Genomic DNA, 23,834 nt, shown 5'->3' on the forward strand with positions numbered 1-23,834 from the left:
GTGACCTTAAACTTTTCAAGAACTTGTGGGTTTAGGAGAATAATTTGAAGAGGTGAAGAAGTATGATATCCATGGGACATCATCTTCATTAGGAAAGCTTGTTTCAAGAGATTTGGGAAGATCATAAATGTCTAAACCAGACATCTTTTGGGAGATATTCAAGATAGTTGATCTTAAGTCCTTAATATGACACCCAATATGAAATATTAAGGCTAGGACCCAACAAACTATTTTATAACTTAGAAGAGGTATGCCATAATCCAAGCTATAAAATATTTGAAGGTAGGTGAATGACGATTCACCAATTTCCACCAAGATAAACGAAATGTATTATTAGGTTTTAATTGGTTTTGAAACTCCTAGATCTTTGAGATTCATTGAACTATTCAATGGCATGTTTCAATCTCGAGTGTGCCCTTCAGGTTTTGTGACTGGGATGCCGAGGATCACAAAACAAGGTGTGAAGTAACCATGCAAATCACTTGGTACCCTTAATAAATTACCCCTCAATCGATGTGCCGGTTAACCACACACGCTCCATCGATACTATGATAAATATTAAGTCACCCTTTACCTACCTTGTTAAGTCCAAGTTAGTGTGCCGGTTAACCACACACGCTCCACTAACGACTTAAACAAAGTGCAAAGTGTAATTTCATGGATTAGCACCTTATTCACATTTTTCCTAAGTAACTAAGATTGGGTATTATTAAGAGTTTAGTTACTTAGTATTTTTCATTAATACTTTTAATGAAGGGAGAATTCTAGTCCTGTCAAACCCGTTCGGCTAACGACCCTCCACCAGTCAAGCAAGCGGTGGGTGAGAGTGGACACCCATTAAGTTGCCATTTTATAGGCAACAACCTTATACCCACCTTATAGACCGGCTTCGTGAATGAGGCGTACTAGCGGTAAGACTGACTTTACTCTTATACATATATATATTATTAACTTATAATATTATAAAGTATAAGGGTTGAATTTTAACTTTTAAAATTCTAAGGGCTAACTTGGAATTAAAGTATTCATACTTGAAAACTTTTCAAATTCCAAAACTTGAGGGCAAGTTTTGAAACTATTCAAAACTAATTAATTCCATAACTTATGTGTTTAAAGTAGTTTTAATCCAAAAACTCTTCAAGTTCCATAACTTGAGGACAAGTTATGGAAGACTTTAAACTAATAAAAGAACTAACTTTTCCTTTATTTTATAACTTATGGATTTAATTATGGTTACATATTTTCCTTTTAATGAAGTGACTCTTGAACTTCCATAACTTGAGGCCAAGTTATGGAGTCATAAAAAAAAACATTCAATGACACAAGACTCTTCATTTTGTAACCATTGCCAACTCTTATGAATTTTATGAGTCTTTAATGTGACTCTTCATGTAACTTGAGGACAAGTTACACAAACACATTTTATACTCAACTCTTAGATTAAAATGGATTGAAAACAACTATTTCACTCAACATTTCTATTAATCTAAGCAACTCATAAGAACAAGATAATCAAATCAAACTTTTTCATGTAATTAGTCTAAACCTTAAACTAATACAAAACATGAATCTATTGACAATTATCTTTGAAAATGGATTAGCATGAACATTACCACATCAAAAACAAGTTTATAAGTTCAAAAACAACTTAGGGTAATGTTCCTAGTCCATTTCTAGCCAAAACAGTCGAGTTTATGCTGTCTGGGGGTCCAACTCGTCGAGTGCACGAACCAACTCGGCGAGTTGGATGCATTTTGCCTTGGACTCGGCGAGTCCATTCATGGACTCGGCGAGTCTGCTGGGCAGACAGCATCAAAACTCGATTTTCCAGCTTCTTTTGCAAGTATAACAAGAAAACAAGCCTAGGCTCTGATACCACTGTTGGGTTTTGAGCATTCTAACACTCCTAAGTGTACATGCAACCCTAAATACCTTGGATCTATGTTTTCTCTATTATACATGCAAATAAGAACTTCCAAGGTATTATCCTAATCTAGCATACAAAACAATAACTATAGCAAGATAGAATACATACCTCTTTGATGTAGAAAGTCTTCATGAAGCTTGAGTGCCTAGTGCCCCAAGTGTGACACCTCAAATGGAATCACAATCATCAAACCACTTGGAATGACTTGAGAGAATTCTACACTTATCAAAATCGGCTAGCCCTCTCTAGAATAATACTAGTCGCCAATTTTGTCAAGAATAAGATCTTTATATAGTGTTACAATTAGGGTAAACCCTAATTGTCATGACTTTCCATTTCCTTGGATCCATGGGTACAAATACACCATGGAGCATCCATGGACCATCCTATGGGTTTTAGCCCAACTTGATTATCCATGGAGCATTAGCCCACTATACAAGTATGGATGATTTACACAATCAACCCATATATTTAATTAGTCTTCTTTTGATCACTTAATTAATCCTAGATTAATTCTTGATCAATACTAATTAAATAATCTTATTATTCTTATTATTAATATACTAGAACTTATAATATATTAATAACCATAAGTGTCTTATTTCTCTCATCCAAGTGCATGATGGTATGCAACCCAAATGGACCATGCCGGGTCGGGTCAAGTCTTACCAAATATAGTTATGGACTTAGACATTAATCCAACACAATTAAGTTCTTTGTCAAACAAATCAGAAATCGGGAAACAAGCTGCTTGACAATAAGCAAGACATTGTTCAATGTATTTGTCCGACTGATATCTAGAACAGAGGATTATATGATCACTTATCTTAAATGGCATATCATCATCTTCTAAATTCCGAGAGACCTTGAAAGGGCTACGATTGCCGATCGGTTCCTGAAGTCATACTTGTAGTTATAGTTATTAGACTTATCCAAGCGGGAGACTTTTGTATAAAGTGTCTAAGTCCGTAACGATTTATGGTATGTACTTGACCTGACCCGGCATGGTCCATTTGAGTTGAATGGCACCATGCATTTGGATAAACTAAAATGAGAGAAATAACACTTATGGTTTATTAAGATATTATAAGTTCTAATATATTAATAATATTATTTAATTAGTTTGATCAAGAATTAATTTAGAATTAATTAAGTGATCAGATGGTAACTAATTAAATATATATATGTTGATTATGTAAATCATCCATAACTTATATAGTGAGCTAAGAGGCTCCATGGATTATCAAGTTGGGTTCAACCCATAGGATGCTCCATGGAGTTGACCCATGGATCATGTAAATGAAGAGTCATGTTACATTAGGGTTTACATGGTGTAACCCTAATGCAACACACTATTTAAAGCTCATGTTTCTCCCAAAATCGGTTTCACATGCATACTTTAAGGCTAGAGCCGATTTTTGAGTGTTATACTTTCTCTCCAAGTTTACTCCATAGCATTTGGTGTTGTGTGAAGCATTTGAGGCATCACACTTGGGTTGCTAGGCTCACAAGGTTTCATGGAATCAAAATCAACGACAAGGTATGTTATTCTATCTTTCATTTAAGTTAAAATGTTCCCCATGTATGCTAGATAGGATCATGAACCTTGGAAATCAACTTTTCGTGAATCTTAGACAAACATAGATCCAAGGTTTATTAGGGTTGCATGTACACTTAGGAAGTGTTAGAATGCTCAAAACCCATTACTAATATCATATAAAAGTTTGTAAAAACCACTAATATCATAGCAAAATAGGTTAATATGATAAATACAACACTAATCATATCTCAAATAGTTTATGTTGAGATATAACTTCTTTAAAGTGTTAAATCTCATCGGGTTCTATTGTTTCAGTCATTGTGTATGAAGAGATTAATCGCTAGGCGCCCTCTAATCGGTCGAGTAGCACCTATGGATTAATCGGAGATTAATCGGGACCTAATCGTGTATATATGTATGTTTTAAAAAATGTAACATTTGGAATCCTGGTATGTGAAATTTGGCCTTGCATTTTTGATATTTACGTTTTGGTCCTTATGTTGTACGTTAGGCGTACAACTTGGTACACTTGGTGTACAAGCTGCATTGTGAGTATGCGAGGCGTACCACATGGTACGCTTAGCATACTCATGCAAGGGTTAGACGGGGTTCCAGACACGTATACGGGGCATACGTGTGCTTAATGAAAACCCAAATTTTCGAGAATAGACACTATCTATTCATCCTTATGGCTTATGAAGCCCTTATTTCTCAGCCTCCTTTGACCCTTTAGCCTCATATTCGAAATCCTACGTCTTTCCTTGTGTTTTGAGCTCATTGTGTCCATTTTGGTGTGCTTAAGTCCATATTCAACAAGTAGAAGCATGGTGCAAGGTGGTGGATCAAGGAAAAGTTAGTGGATTTTGACTAGTTGCTTTACTTCAAGCCTGTTTGATGCATAAAGTTATGGAATGTTTCATTTCTCTTTTATATATATATTATATATGAGTTTTGGTCCCTTTTTATCCCCAAGGATGTGATCTAGTGCTCAGATACCACTACAGGAGCTATAAATTGCCACTCTTGGTGTTTCTGAGATTCTAGATTCATAAAGTTGTCAGCTTTAGGGTTTAGATCCATCAATGCATAATTTGATATCCATTTAATTAAATTAGGGTGTTATATTTTGATGTTAGGTGTTTGTGGGGCATGAAAAGTCAACAAGTAAGTGACTTAATGGTTATATACACTTATTAGGACTTGGATATGTGGTTGGGGCTTCTGGTCTTTAGCATTAAGTGCTTAATGTAGAATTTGGCTTTTCGGGTGAGTACACTAGGTGTACAAGTCAGTACACACATCGTATAATCCATTTAGCAAGTACGCTTAAAGTACAGCTAAGTAGTCCCCACATACTCAGTTTGTTGGGCTTAGCATTTTGGGCTTCAAGTTTGGACCATTTTAATGGGCTTGGATGCCTGGATTCTTGTTGGGCCATCTGAGTACAAGTATTTTTGGCTAGGAAAAGTTTTTGGGCTTTAGGGTAAGGCCCATGAAAAGGTTTGGTCCGAATTTGGAGAGTTGGGCCATAGGTGGGCCTTGGTTGATTAATTGGTTTTGGACCTTCTAGATTTTGTGTTAGGGCCTTAGCCTTCACTACAAGAAAAAGACCCTTTTACGACGCGCAAACCACGACGCTCATTGATTAATGTTACGCAAAAGAGAGTGACATTAAAAAAGTGTCATCTCATCAAAAAATTTAAGGATTTATGTCACGTATTATTGTGCGCCCTTAAATTAATGTCTAATGTAAAAAAATTAAAAACACAGAGGGCACTTTATCTAAAATGTGCGTCCTCTATCAGTGTCGCTTTATGTTTTTCTCAAAAGGCGCGTTTCTTAAAAGTGGGAAATGAAATTCTCTTAAAATTCTAAAATTTTTAAATACCCCGCTTCAGATATCCCTTCATTCTCTTCTTCCCTTCTCTATGCAAACCCTAATCACGATACCTGCTATACACCTCAACAACTCATATAACCATACTACAATTTTTTTCTTAAAAACTCGCGTTCATTCCTAAAGATCACAAAATGGCGACCAGCAACTATACGTATATTGTTAGCCCAATACTTTTGTGTGTTTTTTGACGGTAACTACAAGGTTCAAGGAAGGAACTTCAATCGACTTGGTGTAGGTTATCTCGACACCTTTGATTCGTCCGATTGTGCCGCATGAGTAAAGTATCCCCACCTTATCGGACTGCTATACATCTCCGCTTCAAGATATCCCATCTCAATGAAAGCGATTCAGGCCTCACTCCTCTCTCATAGTGATTTAGGGTTTTTTTGGTACAAGTTATTGACTAAGACACCGACTTAGGGTTTTTTCATAAAAGATGTGTATGTGCACTTACGTTGGTTCTAGCTCCCACGACTTCTCTTAGGTATATTTATTTTCTTTTATTTCAATGACTTCACAATGATGCAATGCTACAAAGGAGTAGCATTTGGCGAGCTAGATCGTCATGTTTTTTCAATTGTAGATTCTGATTTTAGGTCATCTCCTCTCCTCACCTCTTCTTTTTCTTTTCTATTCTACTTCTACATATATACTTCTTGTACAGAGGATTAACATTCTTCCATTCTTAAATATTTATAAAATCGGTATTATTTGAAGTTTAGTGATTATGGTCTAGTTAGTACTTCATATTTTCTACTTGGCACTTGTATTTGTTTCCCTACCCTTTTTCATGTTAATTTAGACTAATCTCTGCCTATTTCATCTTTGTAGAGTGATTAATGATAAGGTTAGGCTGATAAAATGTGTGAATTATTCTTATAAGTGCTTCAAACCCTAATTGATGACTTCAGCCCGATTTATTTCTCACGTAGATATAGAAGCTGATTTTGAAAAGTTAATGTGATTTGAGAAAGAAGAACATAAATATGTGGGTCCTCGGCCATTGGATATATATTTGACGAATGATGATTTTCTCTTGCCTCTTCTTCCATTACAATCCACCTGCTAGCAAATTGTACCACCAAAAAGAGGCATCAGGTTCTTCTCTCCACCAAAAAGCAAAATTTGAACCATTGACACCATGATTCACCTTCCATATATGAATATGCATGTTTGTGTGTATGAGAGAGAGAGAGAGAGAGAGAGAGAAAAAGGAAAGAGAAGAGAAGAGAGAGATGTTTTGGGTACTCTACAAAGTTGTCCTATCTTAAACCTACTCTACATCTCTCATAATTTTCTTCATTTCTTTATTGCCGATATTATTTATCATGGTGAGTGAATTGTCAGTTGTGCCCCCCTTTTCACAGGGATTTACGCATGAAAATTCCCAGTCATGGCTACAGGAGAAGACCCCATATCTATTAAAAGACACCATTGTCCAAATACAGTTCATATATATATTTATTGTATGGATAATAATATATATGTCTATGTGTTTATTTATTTTTGGAAGAATTAACAATAATTGTTTTTGTCAGCTGGTATGGTAACCACGGCCTTGGCTGTGGTTTCCTTCCACCTTAGCAAGCACAAAGCACCACTACATATGGTACCTGCAGAGTGCTCTCTGTTAATACCTTAAACCTATTTGAGATGGTTAGTCTCCACATAAATTAGATTGAGAAAACAAAATAAAGTTGGAGCAATTTTCGATGATCTATTCCTAAACAAAAGTAAAATATTATAAACTCTTTCTCCGATAAAGATAGCAGAGTTCGTTATTATGCTTGTGAAGCTTTATACAACATCGAATAGGTGAGAATTAGTTGTGAGTTCATCAGATGGTGTATAAAATGTAAACAATACATTTAGGGCTTACTTTATGCCTTTTGCAGGTTATGAGAGGAGACTTCATTGTGTTCTTCAATAAGATATTTGATGTTTTATGTAAGCTTTCAGCAGACTCAAATCCCAATGTACAAAGTGCAGCTCGTATGTTAGATAAACTCGTTAAGGTAAGTAAATGACACATCTTTTTATTTGTTATATTTGTTCTAATGCTGAATCACAGTTGTTGTTATTGTTGAAAACAGAACATTATGGCAGAGTTTGACTAATTCAGGTGATCATCTTTCAGTTTTTTGTATAAATTTGATAGGTTTACTACTGTAAAATGTATTGAACTTGGGATCCTGAATAATTTTTATCTTTTATCAGCATTGAAGAATTTATATCTTTGTTGAAAGAGCATATGAATGTATTGAATCCTTATGTTCGCCAATTTTTGGTTGGATGGATCACTGTGTTGGACAGTGTTCCAGACATAGACATACTTGGTTTTCTTCCTGATTTTCTTGATGGTAAATGATCTCACTTCACAGTTAAAGGGTATTCCCGTCAATTTGCATGTCTTTTTTTCGCACAACATTTTTGGATTCATCTGACATGTCACATGTGGAGATCTCAGGTTTATTTAATATGTTAAGTGATTCCAGCCATGAAATCCGGCAACAAGCTGACTTGGCACTATCAGATTTCTTCTGGAGATGAAGAACTCTCTGGTAAGACTTTGTAGCTAATGAACAAGGTAATGGAATCAGTCATTACATTACATTCCATGATCATGTTTAGTTGACATGTAATGAATTTTCATATTGTATGTAAAATACAACATATTGTTTTGACTCTACTCTTTATGTTATATAGTTATAATTAATGAACTTTTATTTACAAATTAAAAGTAAACATAATGATATTTTTTTAAAAACCAAATAAGATTATACTAAAAACTATATAAATTGTAATTCGATTAAACCTCATATTTTTAAGTAGCAAATTTTGTCATTTATTTGTAAATTTCTGACTTTAGGAGTGGTACTGATGAAGTCTGTAGATTACGGTCACATGGTAGAAATACTTGTACAAAGAGCATCTTCCCCTGATGAATTCACCCGTTGAACTGCAATCACATGGGTAAGTCTTTTTTTTTTTCCTTTTTTTAAATTTAGTTGCACATTGTAATGAGATTTTTTTGAGAATTCCTGCAATTTTTTATTAAATTTATGCAGATAAACGAGTTTGTAAAACTTGGGGGTGATCAATTGACAAGCCCCTTTAATACAACACATGGTGATATAGTGATGGAAGAAAATGCACAGGGTGATGATGTAAATCAAAGTAATGAAAAAGATGCAGACGCTTTAGAGGCTGGAAATGAACTTGTAAGTATCTAATATACTGGTTTCTTGATCCATGTAAATTTTTATTCAAACTTTTTACTAATTCTTTTGGAGTTGATTGTAGGTAGGAGTTGTCTCTAATGAGAATTTATTGGAACTTCTGGAGTTAGCAATGTCATCAAACACAACTGAAACTGTGAAAAGACCTAGAGAACTGATGGAATTGGGAGTTTACCCTATGGTCCTCATGTCTCAAATGGCTACACTTATTATGGACATTATTGCTGGAACATATCAAGTAATTGAAGCTAGTGCTGAATCATTGTTTGATGGTAGAAGCTGTAAGTTCTTCTCAACTTTTTTCTTTATTATTATATTTTGATTACTATAAACTGAAACTATGGATGATTGCATAATTCTTCAGTGACAGAAGCAGGAATTGAAAGATTAAAGCATGCATTAAAACTTCTTTCTGAGTCCGAAAAACAATTAAGACTTTCAAGTGAAAGGTCAACATGGTTCACAACAACCCTATTACAGCTAGGCTCAGTCCCCTCAGCGGACCTCACTCCTTCCGGAAGCAGTAGAACAGGTTCATATACTAGCATGCTTGTCTGCATATAAATAGGATACATTTATCATTACACCTTTCAAGGTTGTTGAAGTAATGAGTAAAAATGGCATAGGCCCAAATGCCAAAAAGCAAAACGGTGAGGCCAATGGGTCCCCTGTTTCTGCAGTTACAAGTCCTGATTTTGTCAACGGTTTTGTACCAAGGCGTTGGCAGAAACAAATAACATGAAATGTTTCTGGTAAGAAACAGAGTTGTATGATTATTTGTTAGTTTTATAGGAATGTATAACCCATGTTAGCAATGTATTATTTTTGTTTAACATTTGAATGATTCTTTGTATGACATTATAATTTGTGCAATTTATTTTATTTTTTGAGTATGAAATTTTATTTTATATTATGCAATGGATTGTATTTTTTGTATATGGTATTTTATTTATATGATGAGAAATTAAATGAAAATTTAATTTAAATATTAATAAATATATAAATTTATTTATTTTTAAACATTTAAATTTACGATACGCAAAAATGTGTGTCATCTTCATTTATGACATGGCCTTTCTTGACAGGGGCATTCTTGATACGCATTGTGTGTCATTAACCCGCGCGTTGTAAGGTTATGACACGCGAATGCATGTTGTCTTCCTTTATGATAGGACCTTTCTTGATATGCATTGCGTGTCGTAAACGCGCGTCGTAATTGCGCGTCGTAAATGAGCGTCGTAAATGCGCGTCGTCTCTCTTTATGACAGGGCCTTCCTTGACGCACATTTGCGGGTCGTTTGAGCCCTTTACGACGCGCAATGAGCGTCGTAAAAGACTGTTTATCTAGTAGTGCTTGGGCCAAACAAGGTGAGGGGTAAAATGGTCTTTTTACCCTAAATATGGATTGATGGAATTATGGTTATGGATTGGAACCCAAGTGTTAATTGGGTGTTGTTTTGGTATTGATTAGCTTGGGGATTCCTTGGACCAGTAGCCAGGGATTTTATTGAGATTCAGTAGTAGTGGTCAGTTTCCTTATTGGGTTTAGTTGGTGTAAGGCACCAATTCCAGCCCTTATTGTTTATGTTAGGATGCTAGGAGTCCACGTAACCCTTGCATGTGTCATGTGCTATTATGTATAACGGGTGGGGTTCGATGTCGGGCGAGGTCCGATGACTGAAACATGTGCTATTGTGTTTATCATCATTGTATGCGTTAGAATAATTATGTGATATATATATATACATATATATATATATATGTGTGTGTGTGTGTGTGTGTATGTGTGTGTGTTGTATGTGTATAATGGGCGGGGCCCTATGTCATGAAGGTATTAAGAATAACAGTTTTGTATACCAAGTGGGGCTCGATGTAGGGCGGGGGCCCATTATGTGATTTATTATGTATGGTGTGGGGTAGTTTAGGGAACTCACTAAGCTTTGTGCTTAAGGTTTTCAGTTATGTTTCAGGTATTTCTGGTTCCAAGGGGAAGAGCTTCGAATGACTGCATCACACAAATCATATGGATTCCGATTTTCAAATATTAGTGTAATTGATATGATGTTTGATACACATATTTTCATTTAGGTTTATGGATATTGTTTTTTGAATATTGTTTTATTTAAATTGAAAATGAAATTTTGGACATATTTTGGGACATTACAAGTTGGTATTAAAGCCTTGATTTGAGGAATTCGGGCACACTCTCGGGTGTGTCTGAACTCAAACTGTAACATCCCAAGTTCAGGAGTGCATGTTCAGGGTTCAAAGTGAAATGTGAATGGTCAACTCGGCGAGTCTGTGGGTAGACTCGGCGAGTAGGGTCGCGATTCTGGTCGCATGTTAAGTGGCCAACGCTGCGAGTCGGTGGCTGGACTCAGCGAGTTGGTGATATGTGGAGAAAACCCTAATCCCATGGGTTGAGCCCTATATAAAGAACATAATAATCTCTCCCAAGCCACTTTACTCTCCCTTGAAGTCCAGAAACCCTAATATTCGTTTGTGAGAGAATTAGAGAGCATTTGGATCTTGAAGGAGGTTTGTTGAAGGGATCTTTGATGATTAAGAGGCTTGGATCAAGGGGCTTTACAAGGTTTTGGCTTATTCTTCTATTGGAGTCTTCTCTTGAGGTAATGATTCATTGTTTGAGCTGTTATCCATCTAGATCTATCATTTGTGGGATTTTTGGGAGTATATCTAGTGCTATCTTGAGTTTGGAGGTTGGATCTAAGGTTGCTACCTCAGATCTAGAGTAGTGGGGTGACTCGGCGAGTAGAGATAGTCTTGTGTTAACCAGTTGTCTTCCAGGGGTATTTTGGTATTTATTGAGTTCTGTGTTTTGGTGATTGATCAGTGGTGAAGTTCGTGTCAGAGGTTGGAGCAGCGTGATCTTATCTCTTCAATCGGCAGTTGCGAGGTGAGTTATCCTCACTATATCGACAGGGTCTACGGCACCAAGGTCGGCCCTTTATCAGATTGTAATCCGGGTATCATTGCTATGTTATTGCTTGGTATGTTTGCATCCTGGTAGTTAGGATGGTATATGTTAGAGACCTAGTTGAGGTTGGTATCCTGGTATATATGATGATGCTATGCTAGTGACCGGTTAGGTCGGTATCCTGGTTAGGATGATGTTATGTTATGTGATCTGCCAGATCGGTTTGATTGTATGAGAATTATTATATGATTGAATGTTTATGTGCACATGGTTGTTGGACTGGGGTTGGGTTGAGGCGGGTCCTGCTTTGTGTTGTACGCCAACATACCCAGGGCGGACCGGTTACCCCGAAGGCCCAACGAGCGATCCGGATAGGCTGTAGGCCCCAAGAGGGTGGACCAGACGTGCCGAGGCTCGGAGAGTGGACCAGGCCGACTGAAGGCCCGGTGCGGGCGGACCAGTCATAGTGTAGACTCAGAGAGTGGGTGGGGTGGATTGAAGGCCCGGTGCAGGCGGACCAATCACATTGTAGACTCGATGTATATGGCAAGACTCGGAGGGTGGACCAGGTGGACTGAAGGCCCAATACGGAAGACCAGTCACACAGTAGACCCGAAGTGCATGGCTGTTTTGTGTTCTGCTATGATATGGCATGTTATGTGTATGGTTTATGTGGTTGGTATTTTGGGGGTATCTCACTATGCTTTCGGGCTAACAGTTGTGGTTTAAATGTTCCAGGTAATTCAGGAGACGGTGGCAAGGCCAAGGCGTGATCGTACCGCTCCTTATGATTATGTTTTATGATATGGTTCTGGGAAGACTCTGATAAATAATTGTATTGAAAACCTTTTTGTAATAACTTAATTAGACTGGGTTGTTTTTGAAAAGTTTAAACTGGTTGAAATTTTTAGAGTGTTACACCAACTGAGGATTTGGTAATTTTTTTCGAAAACAAATATATTTTTAAGAAAAGGATTTTTCTAAAAGAAGAAAGGGTGTAGTGCATGTAATCAGCCGAGCTCAAGTAAGTTTTCCCAAATTACCCATACATGTTGTTCGTTATGATTTGATCTGTAAATCTATGAATCATATGGTAGTTAGGGCGATGGATCTGCTCAGATTTTGCATGATAGAATGCTATGAGAGAGGCCTTTGTATTCCTATTGTATGAGCTTGTAGACTTGCATGCTAGTGGTAATCAGTCGGTGATAGGATGGCATGAATAGGTTATGGTTGGTTCTAGTCAGTTAATGCCCGAATGTTGCTTGCTTTGTGCTTTTAGGAGTTCTAACTAGCTTTAGATAACTAGTAAACGAATATGCTAAATTACATATTATGGGAACTAAATAATTTTAGAAGATTAGGTTTTAACTCTATTGCACAGCTCTTGTTTGAGTCCAACCATTTTAGTGCTAGACCTCTCATTCGAAGAGTTATTTGGTTTTAGTGATATGTAATTGTTTTTTTGGGCTAGTTACAGGCAGCTAGCTAGATTTCCTTCTACAAATGATGGTTGAGAGTGGTATGGAGTTTTCCCTAGGAAACCTATAATGACATTTATTGTTGGGGGCCTTATCTATGAGGGAAGTTGTATGGATATGAAGTAGCTTGGATGAATCAAGGAAATTCTTGTGGTAAGTATGGTTAGAAGTGAAATGTAGTATAGGCACGTACTCGATTCAAAGAGAGTTGCGATGAAACTAGGGGAATTGTGGGGTTGTGTTTCCTCGATATATATATATATATATATATATATATATATATATATATATATATATATATATATATATATATCGATGAGTATTCTGATGGTTTATATGGTCTATTTTCAGTATGGTGAAATTGAGAGGCAGATCTGTTGGCAGTTTTGGTGCTAGGGAGGGTTCAGGATCAGCATCTGTAGCTGGGTAGGTTGATGAGTAGACTAGGGAGCTCCTCTTGTCTTCGATTACTCGTTGCATTCTTGATCAGAATTCTGTGATCTTCAGCTCAGTCAAGAAGCGTATTCTGGAGGTTTTGTATGAGAGGTTGAGCTCGTTTCATTATGAGATGTGGGTACCAGTGGGATCACATTCTTTGACATTTAGGGAGTTTCGGGCATGTGGAGATCCAGACTATCATGAGGAGAATGACCCCATAGCGAGTCGGTGGTGGTTAGTAGATCTTGCTCACGCCTTTCGCATGAGTCATTGTCCCGAAGGGGACAAGGTCAGACAAGCTTCCTGCCTTTTGAAAGATAGGGCACGAGATAGGTGGGATGAGTTAGGATGTGCAGTGGGTGATCATGTTGTTGATGTGATGTCATGGGATGATTTCTCGACCAGGTTCTGAGCTGAGTTTGCACCGATGATTGAGGTGCATCAGTTGGCATGAGAGTTTTAGGATATCCACTAGACTATGGAGACGATGGCTGAGATCCATGATGCTTAGGGAGATGATGCTTTTGGTTCTGTATTATGTGACGGATAAGGAGATGAAGAAGGCCGGACACCATGAGATGCTGAGTAGCGACATTCTGCAATTTGCGAGTTGATCCAACTGCAAGACGCTAAAGGGTATGATAAACCAAGCTAGGGAGAGGGAGACTGACTGGAGATGGAGAGAATATTGGGTTTTAGCTCAAAAATAATTTCATAAACTTTAAAAATGTGGCAACAGAATAATTTAAATTTTGAAATAACATAAATATTTTATACCCACAAAGGATCTTCTTGCAAGTTATAGAAAAACTAATACACCAACCAAAGAAGATGTGATGAAATAACAACCTTTGTAGTTCTTTGGGTCCTCTTGGGAGGCTTGGAAGATGATGAAGAATGTGGAACCTTTGAGACACCAATAATGACTCAACTTGATAAAGATGCTAGTCCAAAACTCTTAAACCCTTAAGCTTTAAGTTCATAACCAGTATGAACTTAAAGAGTGCCTGAAGATGCAAGTGTTCTTCAAGTTTTCTAACCAAAACTAGAGAGAAAGGGATAAGGAAGAGAGGATTTGAATTTTTCATCAAGGAATGAATTAGAAAATAATCCAAGTGCAATCTCTCTTATTTATATGCATAAAGTGAAGTTATTAACCATTAGTCCTTACTACTTTAAGGAAACTTGTCCCTAATGTCATAAGCATGTCTCCCATGCTGTTAAAGCATGATTAGACAAGTCATACACTTCTTCTTGTTATGCATATCTCGAAAATTGCATAAAGAAGAAGAAAGAAAGTCAAACTTTTATAAACTCTTTTATAAAATATAAAGTCTTTTAGGAAAAAATACAAAAGGATTCAACTAGTCCAAAAGTTTGTACATGATTTATAAATCATACTATATGATGTATATTAAGTTACTTGCTAATGGAATTTATTATTTCCATGAAACAAATAATTTCCAATTTAATTATAAGAGTTTTATTGAATATTTACTAAAATCAATTTCTAATAAATAATCAATTGTATCAAGTTGTTGTTAGTTTAACCCATTAGTATCATATGTTGTTTAATAATATTACTTTAATATGACTCTTGAGGATGCTAGGCCTTTCAATCTCCTACTTGTGCAAGACTCATATTAGACTAATATAGACAATGGTGAACGTCTAGCAACATTTCACTTCCCCTAAGACCATACGATTGTTTGTGCCTTTCTATTAACGCCCAATTCCCAAAAAGCTCAAAGCTACAATTGGTGTATAAGGTAACTTCATCAGTTATCGCCTTGCTATAGACATCTTGTTGAACATGAGATTCGGATCGCGATCAATCTCATTAGTTGTTTAAGTTTTTGTAAGGCAGCTTAGATGTCTAACTCTCAACACATAAGAGGAACAAATCCCATATTGACTACATAAGCCTCTTGCATAGTTCACACAATACCTATAATGGCTTTTATAATTGCCCGGTTAAGGAAAACCATTTGACCTTTACAAAGCATAGTACTCCTTGCACTTAAGTCCCACTATGTATCTCAGGTGTTAAGGATACAACTATAGTACCTTCTAATCTAGTATCATTCACGATAACGATCCATGAGATGATCTTGATGCGGGTCAGTTGAATACTAGTTCTCTAACAGGTACCATTGAAACTTGGTAACAACCACTTGTCTACTTTCATCTAGTGAGAATCAACCAATCCAATTCATATTAGTCTTACTTGATAATTTCTCCCACAATTATAACTGACTATGAACCTTTAGAATAATAACATTATTCATGGATTAAGCGTGTTAATATAGAACACACCAAGTATTAATGTGATAACTATATCTCAATATATCATAACATTTTTCTAATAGTTTTTGTTATATCTTCCAATATCCAAATACTAAATTCAAATCAAAAACCCATTTCTAGAATAATAAAGTATTATAGCTGAAGTGTTGCCAATCATACTAAGATCAAATGAATGAGTTTATCAATGGATCTCTCAAAATTTAATTTGTGTTCTATGAAAAATATCATCTCTAGACTTAACTTTACTCTATGTATAGTTAAATATCTTGAAGAATATGATTGGTGTTCTTTCGTGATGTAGAGTCTCTTAGCTTGATTAAGTATACTCTCAAAGTCACAAAGATTTTTATGTGATCCTCAAATGGTAGAAATCAACATAATTTTCAATGATCGCATTCATCCTATCATATTTGAATTCTACTTCTAAAGTAGCGTATTCTTATTTTGTAGTAGATTATGTCATTATGTTTTTCTTGGAACTCATTCCAACAAAACTTACTCTTCATTCCATAATGAAGACAAAATCGAATTATAATTCATAGTTATTTATATATCCTTAAAAATTAACATCTTATGTAGCTCTTTCATAAAGATCATTTCTAAAGTTATTGTCTCATATACATTATCTTATTTCTTCTAAAGTACACTTAGAATGTTTTCTTAGTCATCCAGTGACTTAACCATGTATTCAATTAGTATTCTATGACATGCTTACAACATGATCAAATACCATGTCCTATGCATAATATGACGTAAAAGATGAATTCGTTTTCCAAGCAAATATAATATAAATAATTTCATTTAGTTCAAAGCTATGTGCTATGTAATTTTGAGGCGAGCTCAAAATGGTGCCATATGACAATGCCAACTATTCGTCAAAAGAATCTTGTGTCTTGTTCCCTTTCAAGATATTGCCAATATATATATATATATATATATATATATATATATATATATATATATATATATATATATATATATATATATATATATATATAAGGACATGACACTTTTAGCATTCATTTTATCTATCCCTTATAGATTTTACATTCCAAGAGTGTATCTTCTCCTTCCTAAGTAGTTCATTTTTGGAACACTCTTCTGAGTCAAGGTGTAAATGAACCTACTAAGTCAGAATGTGATTTCAAATGATTAAGTATGTCTCATTCGTACAAGATTATGAATTTCACTATGCTCCCACTAGTTCTTATTAAACACATATTTTGTATTCATTTTGATATAAAAACATACCTTATGGTTTTACATAAAATGTTGATTGTAACATTGAGATGTTTTCTTTATATCCACAAGTGGATCTCAAGCTCTACAAATTTTGTTAGGATAACTTAGATTAAGAAAACCCCGAGGCTAATCTATATAGATATCTTCTAGTAGATGTCTATTAAGAAAAGCGGTCTTTCTTGAAATATATTTACTAGATCTCATATTAAGAATATGAATTTATAGCAAATACTATCCTTGTTGATCTAATCATAGCTACTTTTGAAAAAGGTTTGATCACAGTTAATGTCAGACGTATGATGAGGACCATAGTCGATGACATGAGTATGAGAATATCCTTTTACTATTAGTCTTGCTTTAAATGTGTATGCTTATCCATGTAATTTATTCTTTCTAGAAGAATCATTTTCTCCTTCTAGCCTTGCTATAGGGTTAATTATAATCAATCACATTCTTGATTATCATACATGGATTGCATCTCATGTCCATGACTCTAAGTCATTTTTCAGATTCGAGATCTGACATATCATCTTGGTATGGATTTTCCAAGAAAGCATCAACAAAATATCATGCATCAATCAGCGATTCCATATTTCTCAAGTCATAGATGAATTCTACCATTAATGTGAACAATTTGTGTTTATGAATAACTATTATTCAATTTTAACAATCCTTGTTAAAACTAGTGCCAACTATTACTACATAAGGTTATGGTTCTTGAGTTGCTTCAAGTTCCATGTACCTCCTACTTACTTTTCCATTAGAAGCTTTCTTTCTACTAACTTAGCTTTCACAAGAATAAGAGAACTTATTCTTGGTGGGTTTGCATATGATAATCTAAGTCACATTTAGAGTATTACACAAATATGTATTTAGTACATTTTTAGGTTTAGAAGCTTTATTCCAACATCAGCTTCAAATCCACAAAACATAAAGTAAGATGAGGATGGAGCCCTTCCATACTAAATCTGATAAAATGTTTAATATACTTATTAGTTGGTATTTGTATTCAATATAGAATTAATAGTGATTGAAGTATTATCATATAAAACATTAAAGGAAGATATTTCTACAATTCGAAAGTAAATCATACCAAGTAAGATTTAATTCATCCTTTATTATCATGAATGCCTTAGATGGTTCTCACTGGTTTGTATCTCAACTTTTGAAACCTTCAAAAAATATTTCAAAATTATATTTTACCACGTAAAATATAATTAACACTACTATAATTGTTAAAGTTGACTTGGTATCTTGCACTTAATCTCAGACATTTATTAGAAAGGAAATCGTGCATCAAAATGTATTGTTTGTTAACCATTTTCTCCACACTTTAGTGAAAATGTCATTAGGAATCCTTTACTTATAAATAAAGTTTATATATATCAAATAAACTACATTATTTGCCTTCAAAGATCCATTTCTTAAACTTGGAATATGTGAATGCCATTTATATAATTAAGATAACAATATCAAAGATGAGTTTGACTTAAAACAAGTTTAAGTCAAAAAGTGCTTGCATATAGAACTTAATTTTATTTATAAAAATGTTGATATTTACTTCACAACTCTATTAAGAGATCTAGTCTCATAAATAGAAGTTAGTCATTTCAGAATATGAATATTATCGTTATGAAAAACGATAAAGTAAATGATTAAACATTTGAATAAAATTACTGACACTTAACTTGAGACATGCTAAATTAAAACATACTTTGTTGCAAAACAAATATTGTTTCATATTACAACTTATTTATGTTCTAAGCATAAATAGTAAACTAAACTCCTATAGTGTAGTTCTAACTTGATTGTGCTCAACTTGGTTACTCTTCAGTAAATATTTGCAAGCCATTTGCAAATATTAGATTAACATTTAAGTACCAAGTACCAAACTTCTATATGAAAAGTATAAGTTCTATATAGTAGATACAAGAAGTACTAGTCTCTTCCAGACATTCTTTCCGAATAAGAGGAGTAAATCCTCTTCTAGTGTCCAGTTTCTTCACAAAAGAAACAAGATCCATCTATGTGGGCTTCAGTAGATTTCTTGGGCCTAATGATGTTCAATCAATTATATCTTACTAAATAATTCCTACATTTATGGGATCGCTAATAAAAAATTTCATTAGACATGTTTGATCCCATATATGCCTCAAAACTCTATTACTTAGGTATCCTTTAGCACAAAAGATTTCCATTCAAATCGTCCAATTTGAAAAACTTGTGTAATCGGCCTATACGTTGGTTATAGAAATCGAGAATACACCTTGACCATCAAAAGATAGCACTAAGTGGTTAGGTATCGTATATCATGCTAGTGCATACAAGAGACGTGCGAGTGTTCTTCAAATGTAAAAAGGGTATTTATATGTTTTATAATTCAAGTTTAGAAACATATGATATCATGTTTATTACATGCATATTGTTGGGTCGTATTTTGTGTTGCGTCTATTGGGCTCGTTAGCTAGTCCAATATGTATCTCCGGTATGGGCCTGTCTATCCGTGAGTTTTGTAGGGTTTAGTATAAATAGATGCTTGTATGCATCCTAGAACGAGAGGACGATCAGTAACGATTAGAGATTTATTGTTCAACAAATTTACCGTTCTTGTTTTGTAACCCTAGAATCCTCTACAACGGAAGTTCTTAGTCGATCTCTGCTGAGGATTGAGTAATCTAATCATTCGACACATCTTGATTCATACTTGTGTTTTGATTACTGTTTTTACGTTCATCGCATACCTGTTACAAAGATCTAATCGATCAAAGAGTTAATTAATAACTCATCAATTGGTATCAGAGCAGGAGGCTGTGTAATTCATACATATCTTTTCTGTGAAAGAGTTTGCGATTAGGGTTATTCCGCATTAACTAATATTTATTGAGCCGTCATTCCATTATTGACGTAACTCAGCATTTATTTGTTTGCCCTGATATTAAATATTACAAGTCTAATCTTTCAAACAGGTTAAAAACGATCAAGCATGGACGAGTCACAATCTAATCCCATCAACATCTCTAACAGCATTGGATCGACGACGAAGATTCCTATTCTTTACACCCAGGATTACGAAGTCTGGGCACATCACTTCGAAGATTATGTCATCGGATCTGAAGACAATGGATATCTTATTTGGGAAGCAATCGTATCTGTAACGACCAAAAATTTCAACTCAATTTTAACTTTTCAAAAACAACCCATTTTAATAATGTTATTACAAAAAGGTTTCCAATACATTTATTATCAGAGTATTCCCAGAATCACATCACGACCAAAAAACATGAGGAGCGGTACGATCACGCCTTCGCCTTACCACAGTCTCCTAAAGAACCTGAAAAACATTTAAACCACAACTGTAAGCCCGAAAGCTTAGTGAGATACCCCCAAAATACCAACCACAAATACGCCCTTCCAGGCCACAACCTTCCGGTCCCAAACATATCGCCTTCCGGCCCATAACATTTTGCCTTCCGGCCCATAACATGTTGCCTTCCGGCCCATAACATAAATAGCATACATAACATAGCGGAACATAGAACAACCATGCATATCGGGTCAAACTCCAGTCCAAACAACCAGGTGCACATAACATATAATCATATAACAGTTCACAGTCAGCAAATCGATCAAACAGATCACATAACATATCATCACCCTAACCAGGATACCGACCTAGCCGATCACTAGCATAACATCACCCTACGTCTCAGCCAAAATACTAATTACACACATACGCCTTTCCAGGCCATGACCTTCCGGTCCACATCACCATGCCTTCCGGCCCATAGCATAATGCCTTCCGGCCCACATCATAATGCCTTACGGCCAATATCACGCAATATCATAACAACAGACAACTATCCGGATTTCCATCCGATAAAGGGTCGGCCTTGGTGCCTTAGACCCCGTTGATATAGTGAGGATAACTCACCTCGCACTGCCGAAACTCTGAACTGAAGAAACAGACTCTCGAATCACCAACTCACCGCAAATCCCGAACTAACCATCATAACAAAAATAAGCATTGGTCAAACATATTTCCACATATCGGAGCAAGACCAAAGTCCAAATCTCATACAAAGTCCAACATTGGCCCAATTTACCAAATTGGCCCCACCTCACCAAATGGGCCTAGATCCAATGTCCATAACAATAATTGGGCCCAACATACTCTATCCATAAATTCCCAGACTTGGCCCAAAATGAACTGCCCACCAACGGCCCAAACTCAAAGCCCAACAATAAAAGTCCAACAAGAAGTGTACGTTGGGCGTACCCTCCTTGGTACGATGGGCGTACTGCAATGAACGCAAATGAGGATCGGGGCTTTGGCCCGCTACGCGGGGCGTAACTGCTAGGTCCAATAAGTCCTTTTAACATCTTAATGGGTTAAGCTCTTAAGCCCAAACTTTAGATCCATAGGCTAAACACGATTAGAAATCATAAAGTCTCAAACTTTATCACTTAGGACGTCCTTAAGCTCTTAATCCAAGGTCTTAATCCATTAAGACCCATATATCTCACACATGGAACAACTACAGCCCTTGGGACCTCATTTTTCTCACTCAAGACCTCTCCAAAGGTCTGAAAAGACAGATAATCTTGACTAATTCGAAACATACAACAAGGTGAGGACTTTTGGGACACGAATGATGACAAAGCTTCAAAATACATAGATCTACACAATATGAAGGTCAAGCAAGAAGCTTTATACCTCAAACAAGCTCCAAAGGATGGTATCTCTTCAGATCTACAAGCTCCGCACGTTCTTCTTCTTCTTTGACAACTTCTCTTTTCTCCTTCAAGCCTTTCTTTTGCCAACAAGAGCTTTCCAAGGTCAAGCACACCCAAAAAATGGAGAGAACACGAGATCTAGGGTTTTTCTGAGGTTAAGGATGAGCATAAGGAGGCTAAGGGTGAACCAACATGTTCCTTATATAGTGGCTGACCCTAAATTAGGATTTGGAGTTTCTGAGAGTACCTCTAGTACGCTGGGCGTACTCACTCGGCCACCCCGCCATCTTTCTCTCTATTACGCTGGGCGTACGTCCAGCTTACACTGGGCGTACCCAGCCAATCTTCAAATTACAAACATGCATGCCATGCATGCATGGGACCTTTTCCCACTTACTCCACGAAGAACCCTAAACAATAATCATCCTTGAAACACCGCAACTCCTCTAATCTAAACCCGCTCCCAAATAACTTTACGTTCATACGGGGTGACGAGAAGCCAAATGCTTCTAACACATACGCTAGCCCGAAAACTTTCTCGGATGAAGCTCATTTCTCGAAAAAGGACCAGAATTAACCTTCCTCTTGATTCTCGGGGACTCATAATTAAACACTTAAAGAACGGGGTGTTACAGTATCTGGACCATTTGCTCATTCAGCAACGTCAAAAATCATTAAAACTCAGAAAGAGTATAATGATCTGTTAAAGGACGTAAAGGATGTTGCTCAAGACGAAAAAGAAAGTTTCCATGCAACATTAAAGCATTGAGACTGATTCGATTCGCTCTTCAATCTAATACATTCAGGCTAGTGAGTTCATGCAGCACTGCTAAAGAAATATGGGATAGGCTGCGAGAGCTATATTCCACAGATGAAGATCTGGAGCATTCCATTCAGACCTTACTTTTGTCTGAGTTTGGCGAATTTAAGCAGAATCCTAATGAAACTGTTACTCAGACGTTCGATCGCTTCAATCATCTTCTTAGTAAAATGATCAAACACGATATAGAAAGGAAGCTGATTGAACAAAAGGTTACCTTCTTGAATGGCCATAGATCTGAGTGGAGAGCGGTTGTGTCCACTGTTAAAGCTCATGAGCAATTTAAATCTTATTCATTGGCAAAGCTGGTAGGGATTTTGAAATCCCAAGAAAAGATTGTTTTGCAAGAGAAAAATGTGGTCTCCAGTTTAGTGTCCTTGGACCTCTTGTCCAAAAGCAAAAGTGTGGTAGAAGATGAAGATCTCAACTTAGAAGACTATGATCTTACTTCTGAAGACTATGCAATGATGGTGTCGAATCCAAAGAGGTTCATTAAGAAAAGGTTCCCTACCAATAAGAACCGAAATTGGCAGGGAAGCTACAGTTCTGAAAAAGTTAGAGAGGAACCGAAGACAGAGGAACCAAAGAAAGAGGCGAAAGTTGAAGGAGATTCAGGTGTGAACTGCTACTACTGTGGAGGAAAGAACCACTATGCCAAAGACTGTGTTCTAAAGAAAATGGCAGAGAAGGATGAGGAAAAAGATGAAGAGGCCGTATTGATGAAAAAGCTGGAAGAGGTCAAGAGAAAGAAAGCTATTGCTAACCCTTCAATGAATGCTTTAATTGTGTAGGGTTCGGCAGCGAATGATGAGTTCGGTGGCGTGCAGGTCTGGTCAACCGACTCAGAGGATGATGAGGTCAGGAAGCCATCTCATGGAAAGGAATACGTTGCAAGAGGTGAAGAAAGCAGTGGGAAGTGTTTGATGGTGACAGATGTATCTCAAATGAGGGGATACAATACGGATGGTGGGAATGAAGACTCCAAGGAGCGAGAGGACCTATGCTTCACAGCAAAACCTCTCAGTGTGCAGATCAATGAGCTAGATGAATTGATCAAGAAGGTACAATCCGTTTTTGTTTCATTCAAAGTCCCACAAAATTCGTATGAAAAAGAATTAAAAAGCTTAAATTCAAGAATCTCAAATCTAGATAGCAGTTTAACTCAAACACGGGTCACCAATTCTAACCTAACCGACCAAATAAGCAGGGTGTCTTCCAAGAGTGAGGAACGGAGGATGTGGATAGAGCTGAAGGAGTCGGAGCTGATT

This window comes from Lactuca serriola, chromosome 5, assembly GCF_051521515.1.
Source record: "Lactuca serriola cultivar US96UC23 chromosome 5, Lser_US96UC23_V15, whole genome shotgun sequence".
Classification (NCBI taxonomy): Eukaryota; Viridiplantae; Streptophyta; class Magnoliopsida; order Asterales; family Asteraceae; genus Lactuca; species Lactuca serriola.